Source organism: Rattus rattus, chromosome 5 (assembly GCF_011064425.1).
Source record: "Rattus rattus isolate New Zealand chromosome 5, Rrattus_CSIRO_v1, whole genome shotgun sequence".
NCBI classification, from domain to species: domain Eukaryota; kingdom Metazoa; phylum Chordata; class Mammalia; order Rodentia; family Muridae; genus Rattus; species Rattus rattus.
The window spans coordinates 22,024,906-22,037,249 of NC_046158.1; the positions used below are offsets into that span (position 1 = coordinate 22,024,906).

The following is a 12,344-nucleotide window of genomic DNA, read 5'->3' on the forward strand; positions in this document are numbered from 1 at the left end:
GAAGGTAAAGGAAAACCAGGCTTAGAGAGTTTTCCTTAAGATGAGAAAGCCACATTGTTGGCAACATGTGTTCTGTACCCAAAGTTTAGAACGGCATTAACATAGTGCAGCCAAGGTAAGGAGCCTGTTTTGTCTTCCCCTGTTTCAGTTCAAGCCACGCCTTCTGTAGTTCTTTATGTCCCCAGAGCTCTGGATTTAAAAGGGCTCAGGATCTGTCAATAGCTGCGTGTCTTTCTCAGTGTGCATGGGAAGAATTATGGAAGAAAATCCACTGTGCTCAGAAACAGATATGTGCTTGCTAGTTCCTTGTCCTCAGCATTTCAAACTGGCCATCCCGAGTCTCCAAGAAGATAACATGGCAAAGCAAATCAAGGAGTGTCTTCTGAAAATGAGAAATCAACTTGCTAGAGAGCCATTGGTGTCATCATGAAACCCGACACGAAACAGAAGTGTGGTAGAAATGAACTTCAAAATGCAGATGTGACTTCCTGTCCTAACCCAAAGAGAAAAGTTCCCGTTGCCTGACTTAACTTAATGCTAATCTATTATATTTTGCATTTACATTTTACACATTAGTACACCCAAGTATGCTCTCTATTTTTAAAAATGTAACTGTTGAGTTTAAAATCAGGAATTAGCGGCACGGCGCCCCAGGCGCATATGGAAAGATTTTTGTCTGAGGAGCTTGGGAAGAGCTTGGTTTTGGTTTTGGTTCTGAGGAATTTTGGTCCAATCAACACCTAGGCCAGGGGAAGAGGGAGGAAGAGAACGCCTCCTTTAAAAACCAATGCCACGTGCTAAGATTCTTGCAGACATCTGGGAGTGGAGAGACATCCAAAATAGGCAAGCAGAGGTGAAGTCACCATGGGAGCAACAACTGAACTCTATTCTCATTTTGGGTCAGAAATGGGGTCTAGGTTTTCCCCAGTAGAACGGGAGCTGTCTAATCTTCTGATTTCAAAGATGAGCAAATTTAGGACTTCCCCACGTCATCTAACAATGGCACAGGTCCTCTGAGGTCACTACAGCTATGGGAAGTAAATGGAATTAGACAAGTAGGAAACCATTTAAATTCTACCTGACTGATCACTCTAGCTCATTAAGTACAGTTAAAGATTTTTTTTTTATGTCTTCAGGTCCCAGTAAAAGTAATTTCTTCCTTAGATCCCCTTCCTACAAAATAGATTTGATGGTCATAGCTCTACTTGGCACTCTGTAAATTCTATATATAAATCTTTATAGCATCCATTTGGATCCTCAACTCCTCCCTTCAATCTTGTTCTCTTTCATGCTTTAAATGTGTTGGAATACTTGTATATCGAATATATTTTAAATATAATTCCTTCTTTTACTTACTAATGTAGAAGTATAAAGCAAGTTAATAACTCAATTTAAACATCAATGTGGAGCTAAAGTTTATTCAGACATGCTTCCTGAAAGAGTTTACTGATAGTAGATGTGTACTGTGTACTATGCGTATGTATATTAAATAGCTCACAGCTTAACATATAACTCTCATCAATCAAAGGACTACACTTGTTATGTTGGGGGTTAGGGAAGATCTGAAATCTACCATACAGGTGGTCACTGTTAAAATCTGGGGAATGCTTAGGCCAGCTCATGAAGGCGTGAGCTTTTAATGGAATGAAAGAAAGGGGGAAACTGCTCAGAAAACAATGCAAATATCTTAGTTTGGAAATGACTTCATCTCAAAGAGCAGTGGAGTTGCAATGACTGATAGTGAAAGACAATATTTTCTTGGTAACTTAATTATCAAGACAATGAGGACAAGCTCTCCCTGACCTTGTTGGTTTTGTTGTTGTTGTTGTTGCTGCTGCTGCTGTTGCTGCTGCTGCTGCTGTTGCTTTTCCTTCCTGATTCTGAGCTCCTCCAGTGGCATATCTATATGTTACTTTCACTGGGTTCAACCATGTTTCCCAATGAAAGGAAGGACTGAGAGCCACTCAAGGCATACCGCAAGGATACCAGCCATAATAGAGAAAGCTTTTATTTTCTGATTTTTTCTTTTCTTTTATTGGATATTTTCTTTGTTTATATTTCAAATGTTATCCCCTTTCCCAGTTTCTCCTCTGGAAACCCCTCCTCCTATCTCGCCCCCTCTTACCTCTATGAGGTTGTTCCCCTACCCACCCACTCTCTCCCGCCTCCCTGCCCTGGCTTTTACCCAGCAGTCCTCTGGTTGTAAAGAAGAAATGAGGTTGAGGAGACTGTTCACTCATGGGAACAGACTTAACTCAGCAAACGAGCTAAGGGCAGAGAGTGAGTTAGGAACAGGGAATGGGCACTTTTTATGGAATAGTCACTGATTGTCGCAGCTCCGTAGCGAGCGAGCGCCCTTGTCCGAGACACGGACCCCTGAAGAGTCAGAGCGAAGCACTTTCTAGGAATGCTCTGCTCTGCTAACTGCAGGCACGTGTGGGACCACATAAAGCAGATCCCTGAAGGAGCTACATGTGTCTACATGTATCTGTAGATATCTAAGCCTGTTTTGGAGAGGGAAGGCCCTTCATCGTAATGTAGGCCTCGTGGATGGAGGGCTCGGTACTCAGGAACCGAGACTCCAGCTCCTAGTTACGTCAGTGAGCAGAGCTTTCCACTGCTGACCTTCAAATCTAAGCTTACAAAAAAAGAAATCGAAACTGCCAAAATTCCTTTTCTGTAAGAGACAGTTTTGACAAAACTATTCTCTTAGTCACATTTGCCAGGCAAGCTACCATGAGTTTTCAGTCAGAAACAGTCCGTTAATTCTCTCTGGTATTAGAGGAAGTCATTTCCACGTCTTCATTCGCTCAGCTGAGGAACAGGAGCTTCCCCTGTGGTAAAAGTGTGGTCACACCTAGGAAGACTAGGTGTGGGGCTGTGCCTTGGGGAAGCCTGCGGAGCACGGAGAACATTTAAGATTTAACCTGTAGATGTCTTTTATGTATTGAAGACCAAACTACTATTATATCTATGGTCTACTTTTCAGAGAGGAGAATATCTTAACATATTTACATTTACCTATTTGATTTTTTTTTTAACCAGAAAGTCTATAAAACTTTGTTGTAGGACATTTCCACAGGGGTTTACTTTTACAAAAATCTTAAATCTAGCCATACAAAGCCAGGAAATGTAAAATATTCTCCATTCTAAATCCATGTGCCTTTTTGTCAGCCAACCCTTGTGCTCACTAACATTTGAGCTTGAATCACTCTGAAGTATCCCTCCTCATCCAAGATGTGAGGGTAGCGCCTACCTCAGTTTAGATGTGTCTGAGCAATAAATTTCCCTCAGATAATCACAGTCCTCTCCTCATCAGTGATAGCCAGGGGCAGCAGCAAAGGGTGAGGGAGATCCATCATGAAATGTCCTGTGTCAACGTGTTCCTCCAATCTACTTACTGACCTTCAGTTTGCAGCCACACTGCTGGCCCTCATGACTTGAGGCCTGAGGGGAAAACGGCTCTGAGTACTGATCCCTATGTCCTGTTGTTCTGTGGTCTCAATTAAGTACTAATTAATTACCACGGGCATCTTTGGCATTGCTTGTCAAATTGCATTTAGGAGTATCTTTTCACCATTACAAATATCAGTGGCCCAAATCCTCAGCTAAAATTCCCATGTGTTAATACAGCCTCTTTTCAAAATTATGTTTAAAATTTCAACAAATGTGTCTATAACCACTGCAGGAATCCTTCGAATGCAACAAACAGAAATTGGTATTGTCAATTTTGATGAATAGTTCTTCATTAATAAGCATCCTGTTATTCCATTTCCACCTGCAGTTGCCGATGCTGCCTGGAATCAATTAACTCATATAATTTGATTTACTTTACAAAGAGATTTTGGGATGTGCTGTGTTGATGAGAAAGGTCCTATTTGAGTCGTTCTTGATTGCAAGTTCGATTGTACCTGAATGGATTTCTCTTCCTGTGTGGGTGTGTGTATACAAGAGTATGCGTTTTTCAAGAGATATTCCTCAAAGAAGTCTTGATTTTTAAAATTCATTTAAGAAGCATCATGGGGATTGGGGGAGGGGGCATTCCTCCTGAATATTCTGACTTTATCTGAAGACTCCTAAGGAATACAGATTCTGAAATGTTAAATGTTAGGTATCCTCTCTTTTAATCAAGTCCTTTTGTTTAGCAAATTGGTAAATCCCTTTTTAATGTAAAGAACAATGTAAAGCTATGAAGTACTGAAGTCAAAGTATCAGCCAGTACCGAAATACAGAGGCTGCTACGCACAGCCTTTTTCAGATAACGATTTTCATTGCTTCTAGGCCTTTTGGCTAAGATCAAGGGTAGTATCAAGTGTGCATACAATTTTCTTTTTTTCCTCTACATATTTACAGGCTACCGTTCTAGATCAATATTCATAAATTGTATTATGGACCCTATGAAATCATATCTAGACTTTACATATGTGAGATTGGGTCCAAATGACAAAGAGCCCAAACCAACCTGGTTAGGAGAAAGAGAAAAAATCTACTGAGCTGTATAAATGAAAGTTTCATGATTAGATAGAACTCTGAGTGTTAAAGCCAGTGCCAAAGGGTATTGACAAGACTTCTTTTTCCATCGCTCAACTCTGTTCACCACTGGGTCAACTTGGTTTTGAAGTAGAAGTCTTTTATTTTCCTGGCAGCAACATGGCACTGCCAGGATTGTATCGTGTCAACTTCACATCCTTGGGGGCATGCAAGCTGCTCTTTTACTGTCAGAAGAGAAACTCCCAGGAATCACTTTCCTTGGCCTGGCTTGTGTCCCTTGTTTGTTTCTTGTTCGTTCCTGGTCCATTCTCTACAGCAAAAGAATGGCTCTCATTAACTGGATTTGGAGCACAGGCCGGTCCTGGGTTAACTTCACTCAAACACAAAGACTGGGAGTGGGAAAGAAATGATTTCTCCCAAACAGGATCTCATTAAAGGGAAGAAGGATAATGACTGGACGTCAAGGGAAAAAAAAATCTACCAGCCTACTGTTGTAAAATAGTGCTATGATCACCCCCAACAATTCGTCTATCTTTGATGGAAATAATAGCCCAATCAGTAGTAGTAGGTAGAGGCTAATTGCCATTAAGGAGCACTGGTATCTATAGTTAGGGAAAGTTGCCTCTATCTTCCGTATTTCAGCAAGCCCGCACTGTTTTATCAAAAGAGTAAGAAGTAATATCCATCGAACTGTGTGTTCCTTCACCCACATGACAGGAAAGCACACTGCTGGTAAAGCAGACATTGAACTCTCACAAATCTATGGTGGACAGTCCATAAACATTACCAGATAGGCTCAGCGTAGTTCGGTAACAGGGGATAAGGCTTCAGAATGAAGTAGTGTAGGTCCCAATGTCAGAAGTTTGGCTTCTTAGCTGTGAGTATACACAAAGCTCTAATTCCTTATACCCTTTGCGTTTTTACATGAAAATAGGTGTATTGTGAGGATTAAATGGATAAGATATCCACAGTGTGCTCAGCGTAGTACTGAACACATAATGTCATTTTTTTAAAAATGATAGTTATTATCATGTATATCAAATGAAATAATACAAGCAAGTCACTTTACAGTGTGAATGATAACTAGATACTACTGACAGGAAATAGAACAAAGGCCATGCGAATAGGAAAATGGAAAAGATCAAGTAATATCAACTGTGATGGATTTGGGGGGGAGGGGCGGAAATCTTTGCAAGTTCAGCCATACATAACACCATCCTCGGAGAAAACACTTGGAAATTTTAGATAGAATTTATCTTCTCTCCAAAGAAAGTGTTTCTGAAGCAGCCCTCTTCCTTTTTACTCTTGTATCCCATCAGCGTACATAATAGATAATTAAATTACATAATTACAATAATAAGTACAAATGGCATAAACTTGTTTGGGATTCTCTCCTGGGACCTCCCTCTAGTGGGAACAGATGTGCACAGTTGAGAGTCATTAGCTAGCTGGGAACATCAAATGTGTTGTGGGCATTGGTCAGCTATTTTACCGAAAGCTGGGTATGAGCAATCAGCCAAAAGGGCCTCTGCCACCTGTCAGGAGCCTTTCTGCACTCTCTTCTACCTGGCTTTCCCTAGTTTTTTTTTTTTTTTTTTTTTTTTTTTTTTTTCGAGCTGGGGACTGAACCCAGGGCCTAGTTCTTAATATTCAGCCACGAATGTCACATCTTTACTTAGATTTCTTAAACAACTACCTCTAACTGATATGCTCAAAACCTCCATAACCAGAATTGTAACCTTGTTACTGTGAAGTCGTCCCTGCACACTGGGAAGAGAGAGAACGACATGAAAAGAAAATCGTAGAACGTGCAGGATGCATTCTTGGTGACGTTCTAAACCTATTATTAGTCTTAAGTATTAGGCTGTATGTGCGTCCCTAAGAAGAACATAAGAGGGACTTGTTTGGCAGTTCTAAATTATACTATGGATCAGGCAGTATCTAAAAGGACATTGGAGAGTGTTTGATGACAGGCAGTCTTCTGACTGGACAACTGTGTGGAGGGGGCAGTTGTCTCCATACTTTTGGGTGCTCTCATGACTTTTCTCTTTTTTGCAATACGTATGTTACTACACTACTGTTTCCAGAATCAGAGTCCTGAAACATAAGCAGCAGTGGCAACATGTATCGTCTTACCTGGAGGTTTAGGGAAAGCCACACACAGTTCTGTGTTGTTTTGGGCATTTCGGTACTCATTAACAGCCAAAATCTAAAGTTCTTACAGGTGAGCAGGTGCTGTCATCGAGGAAGGTTTTGGGTATCACTTACCTTGCTTTGGAAAGTCAAATTTTCATGATCACAACACTTTAAGTATTACTTGGATGAGGAGAAAATGAATTCTGAGTAGGCTCAGTAGTGGGCTTTGGTTTTATCCCTTTTCATTCATGATCTAAATTGCTAACCCAATGCAAATCACATGTTCTGCTTTGTGAAGACCATAAATTCAATTTTATTCGGATTTTCTATTGATATGTTTTTGTTTACACTTTGATAATTCTAATAAGGTATTTTTGTATATTGTATTTTCATCGTATTTACCCCATTATGCTCTTTTATCTACCCTACATTCCCACTGAAGAAACACCTTCTATTCAACAAAATCCACACCCCCCACTCTTCCCTCAACAAAATTCTTAATCTGAAGATTAAGTGCCAATAAAGAGGCTAGTTAGTCCCTGGGAGCTTTAGGGGATCTGATTGGTTGATATTGTTGTTCTTCTTGTGAAGTTGCAAGAAGCCCCTTCAGCTCCTACAGTCCTTCCCCTGACTTCCTCATTGGGGTCCCTGCACTCAGTCCAATGTTTGGCTGTGTACATCCACAGAGTCTCAAGGGGACAGCTATACCAGGCTTCTGTCAATAAGCACTTCTTGGCATCAGAAATATTGTCTACATTTGATGTCTACAGATGGGATGGATCCCTAGGTTGGGCAGTCTCTGGAGGGCCTTTCCTTCAGTTTCTGCTCTACTCTGTCTGTGCATTTCCTTTTGGCAGTAGGAATTCTGGATTAATATTTTTGAAGTGGGCAGATGGCCCCATCCCTCAACTGGGGACAGTGCCTATCCACTACAGGTCTGTCCTATGGTCTCTACAGGTTCTATCTCCCCTTTCGTGGTTATTTTGGCTAAAGTCCTTCCTGTTGGGTCCTAGGAACCTCTTGGGTCCCTGGCATCTGGGACTTTCTAGTGACTACACCCCAATGCCCCTCCCCTACTGCTACACACTTACTTTCAAATTCCCAACTCTCTGTACTTCTCCCCCATCTCCTCCCATAGCTGAACTGCACCCCTTTTCCCTCCCCCCTCCTCTCTCCCTCCCAGATTTCTCTCTCCCTCTACTTCCCAAAGATCATTCTCTTCCCCCATACTGAGTAGTACTGTAGCATCCACACTTTGGTGTGATCTTATTTCTTCTTGAGTTTCATATGGTCTGTGAGTTGTATCATGCGTATTCCAAGCTTCTTTTGGGCCAATATCTACTTATCAGTGAGTTCATAGCATGTGTGTTTTTTTGTGTTTGGGTTACCTCACTCAGGATGACATTTTCTAGTTCCATCCATTTGCTCCCTCAATTTCTCTGTTGAGGGACATCTGGGTTCCTTCCAACTTCTGGCTATTATAAGTAAGGAGGTTATGGACATAGTAGAGCATGTGTCCTTGTTATATGTTGGAGCATCTTTTGGGTATATGCCCAGAGGTAGTATAGTTGTGTCCTCAGATACAACTATTTCCAATTTTCTGAGGAACCACCAAACTGATTTTCAGAGTGGTTGTGCCAGCCTGGAATCCCACCATCAATGGAGGAGTGTTCCTCTTTCTCCACATCCTCGCCAGCATCTGCTGTCACCTGAGTTTTTGATCTTAGCTATTGTGACTGGTGTGAGGTGGAATCTCAGAGTTGTTTTGATTTGCATTTCCCTTATGACTAAGGATATTGAACATTTCTTTAAGTGCTTATCAGACATTCAAGATTCTTCAGTTGAGAATTCTTTGTTTAGCTCTGTACCCCATTTTTAATAGGGTTATTTGTTCTCTGGAGCCTAACTTTTTGAGATATTAGCCCTCTATCAGATGTAGGGTTGGTAAAGATCTTTTCCCAATCTGCAGATTGCTGTTTTGTCCTAATGACAGTGTCCTTTGCCTTGCAGAAGCTTTTCAATTTTGTGAAGTCCCATTTGTCAATTCTTGATCTTGAGCATAAGCCATTTGTATTATGTTCAGGAAATTTTCCCCTCTGCCAATGTGTTCGAGGTTCTTTGCCACTTTCTCTTCTATTGGATTCATATATCTGGTTTGATGTGGAGGTCCTTGATCCACTTGGACTTGAGCTTTGTACAAGGAGATAAGAATGGGTCAATTTGCATTCTTCTACCTGCTGACCTCCAGTTGAATGAGCACCATTTGTTGAAAATGCTAAACCACCAACCAAAGAGTACACAGGGGTACCCATGGCTTCAGCTGGATATGCAGCAGAGGATTTCCTTATGTGGCATCAATGGGAGGGGAGCCACTTGGTCCTGTGGAGGTTTAATGACCCAGCATAGGGGAACACTTAGGCTGCTGGGGCAGGAGTAGGTGAGCAGGTGGGGAAACACCCTCATAGAGGCAGGAGGGAGGGAGGGAGGGATAGGGAGCTTGTGGAGGGTAAACTGGGAAGGGGGATAACATTTGAAATGTAAATAAATAAAATAACCAATAAAAAGGAGGCTTGTTAGGCCCATTTTTTAATTCAAATCCATTCACCCCACCAAAATAAGATCCATGGCAGTATGCGGTCAAGTCTACCCACTGGGAATAAAAGGAATGTTTTTTCTAATAATCATGGGGAATATTAAATAAATGTTACAAGAAAGAAAGTCAGGTGAGGAAGAAGACAAGCTGTATTAAGGAGCTAGGATTTCGGGGTTGGGGATTTAGCTCAGTGGTAGAGCGCTTGCCTAGCAAATGCAAGGCCCTGGGTTCAGTTCCCAGCTCCAAAAATAAAGAAAAAAAAAAGGAGCTAGGATTTCTCCCTGTGAACACAGAAAGAAAAGATTTTACAGAGATTGGTCCACATGAAGGTAAACAACTCCATCTGTAAGCATCCATGTCTTGGAAGGCTCCAGGTTTGGGGGTGGGCAACAAGAGCAGCTTAAATATGCTTGAAAGGGCAGAAAAAAGACTATCACCTCGGAAAAGGAGCTACCAAAGCTTTCACGTGAGACTCAAACTTTTGAGCAACCGAACTGGGACCCAGGACTAAATCCTGACGGGGAGAGGAAAGGCAGAATCACAGCAGAAGCTCCACACGTGTGAACCGACAGCCCACGTTTGCAGCATCTTGGGATCATTGGCCTGACAGGATCCCCGGGCGCCTGAGGCAGAGAAGGTACAGCACCAAGAATCCTGGGAACTATCTTCTTTCAATCTACGTTATCGTCGTTCCCTTAAAAATAAAGTAAAATATATTCATTCTTCTACTCTCATAAAATCAGGCATTCAGCATCTCTGAGGTGATGGTCAGGGGTTTCTTGACCATTTCTGGAGCTTCTTAGCTGTCAAGTACCCATGCCTCCCTACAGGAGCGTCCCTGACAATTCCTCTGCCTTGTTTTCCGGCATTTCACTCCTGACCAAAGCACTGCCAGAACTTTACCAATACATCAACATGAACGGGAAGCTGACCCAGCATCCAGGCCAGCAGACACTTTCCACTTTGGAGGGGCACAGTGAGCATCCCTGGTGTTGCGGGTCCCCTTTCCTTCTCCCTCCTCCCCTCAGAATTGCGAGAGTGTTTTCACTTGGCCTCTGATGTTACCATGACACTCAGCCCAGACTCTGCTCTCAGATTATAATCTCTGAGCACACAGCCCGCAGAAGTCCTCTTTTCTGTTTTATGTAGAAAATTTGGTTCTCATTTCTCTGACTGCGTCTTCCCAACCAAAATGTCCATTAAGTGTTTTGCTAAGCAAAAAAAGAAAAATAGATAATTCTCTCGCCTAAATGAAATCTTACCGTCAGCTAGTAAAATAACATTTTCCTTGTTACACTTGACTCTATAGCTTGAGCATAATTTTCCATCAGACTAATACACCTAGACCAATCTACAGATAATCTACTGAGCTGTTCCTGTATGTGTGGTCCCACCTGAGTACCAGAGTTTGACTGCATATTAGTAAGCACAGATACGTCAAAATCTGCCTCCTGACATCCTGTGACACGTTAAGATGGAATCTTACCGAGAAGCAACTCCCTTGAGCTATTACACATGTACAATAGTCCTCAATTGAAATATTCGACTGGAGGATGTCATTAGGCACTGGGGTCCTGAAATTGCAGCGGACAGACCAGTGAAGGAACTGTACAGTAAGAAGCAATTTCCCACCAGGCCGTTGATACCATTTCAGAAATTTACATCTTGAAACAGTGTTGTGGTGATAACAAGCATAATGTCAACTATCTGCCAGGCCTGTCAATTGATCTAGTCCCAAGTAACGCGGGGCAGTTCCTGTCCTGTTACAAGATAAATGGGGCCCCAAATTGTCAGTAATGCAAAGCTATTTAGTGCTGTAAAAGGAAACTGTTCAGGAAATGATAAGGGCTGCTTTCGGTTTGAGAGCTGTATTTTTGTATTTGAACACTGACTTCAACTGCTTGTCGCCTCTCCAATACTGAAATAATCCTTCTCATTTTTCAAAACATTACGGTTATAAATAATTGGATAAAAGGAAAAAGACAGGGCAAGGATTTAGCAACTGGGATCGACCTACCACATTCCTGAGATGCTGTTTCAGCATCTTCTCACTCGTCCTCTTCTCCAAGTTTGTCCCATCCCAAATCACTAAACCAAGCAATGACAATAATTATAAAAGGACCAGAGCAAATCACTCCCCTTGACCAGGAGTGGCCCCTGAATATACACAGTGAAATCATCTCGGACTGAATACTTGGGCCCTGGCTGGGGCGTTGGCAGACATCATCAATAAGGACTATTAGATAGGTTTTGTTAAAAATTTTACCAAGAAGCAAGTAAAATAAAACTGACCTAAAGAAAATATTTTAAAGTCTCCTACTGAGCACGCTCAGGAGAAGGATTTTTAATGTCTTTTATTTTTAAAACGTTCAACCATTCACTTCAAAAATTTGGCTTGATCTCCGCGACTCGGTGATAACTGAAGTCAGGCCAACTCTGATGTTTTTTAGCTTCAGCTGCTTAAGAGCTATATGTGATCCCCCAAAAAGATTGGAATGATTTTTTTTTCGGAGTGAAGAAGGAAACATATGTTTTAACCCTCATGTGCCTTTTTTGAAAAGAATGAATTAACATCCTATAACATTCTATCAGTAGGCTTTAAAGAAAAAAGAATTAAGAGCGAAAGTCAAGGACACATTTTTTTTTTTTTTGGAATGAAATGGATACGCAGGTCTTAAATAACTGATGCTATAGATTTTATTCTGTCTCACTAAATACCGAGCCTTGCATGTTTCCTGCTCTTGCTCTTAAAATGGCAGCTGAAACAAGGCAGTCTGGGTACATGAGCGAGGACCACACACAAAACAAATTTCAGAACATCAAAGAACATGATGTGTAGAAACACGGAAGCATCTTGAAAACATTTCTTTCTAATCCTATGTATGACATTTAAAACAATGGGAAGTAAAAATGAACTGAGGATTTTTTCACAGAGGCAGGAGGAGTGGAGCGAATGATACCAAACTTAGCAAAGCTCAATAAATAAGAAAGTGTGGAGGAAGGACCTACCGGAGGTCTCTGACAGCCACATCTCAGGTCCTCCCTATTGTTAATGTTGTCACTGCATTTTCAGAGGAAGATGAATTGATCACCAGATACCCCTTAAGAAAAGAAGGAAGGCAAA

At 41.5% G+C, this 12,344-nt stretch overlaps 1 protein-coding gene and 1 pseudogene across 1 annotated transcript in view; both read left to right on the plus strand.

Moving 5' to 3' along the window:
* Arhgap15 (Rho GTPase activating protein 15) overlaps positions 1–12,344 on the plus strand; it is a 617,921-nt gene that overhangs the window by 580,683 nt on the left and 24,894 nt on the right. The window lies entirely within an intron of this gene.
* Positions 4,271–4,399, plus strand: LOC116902646 (annotated as a pseudogene).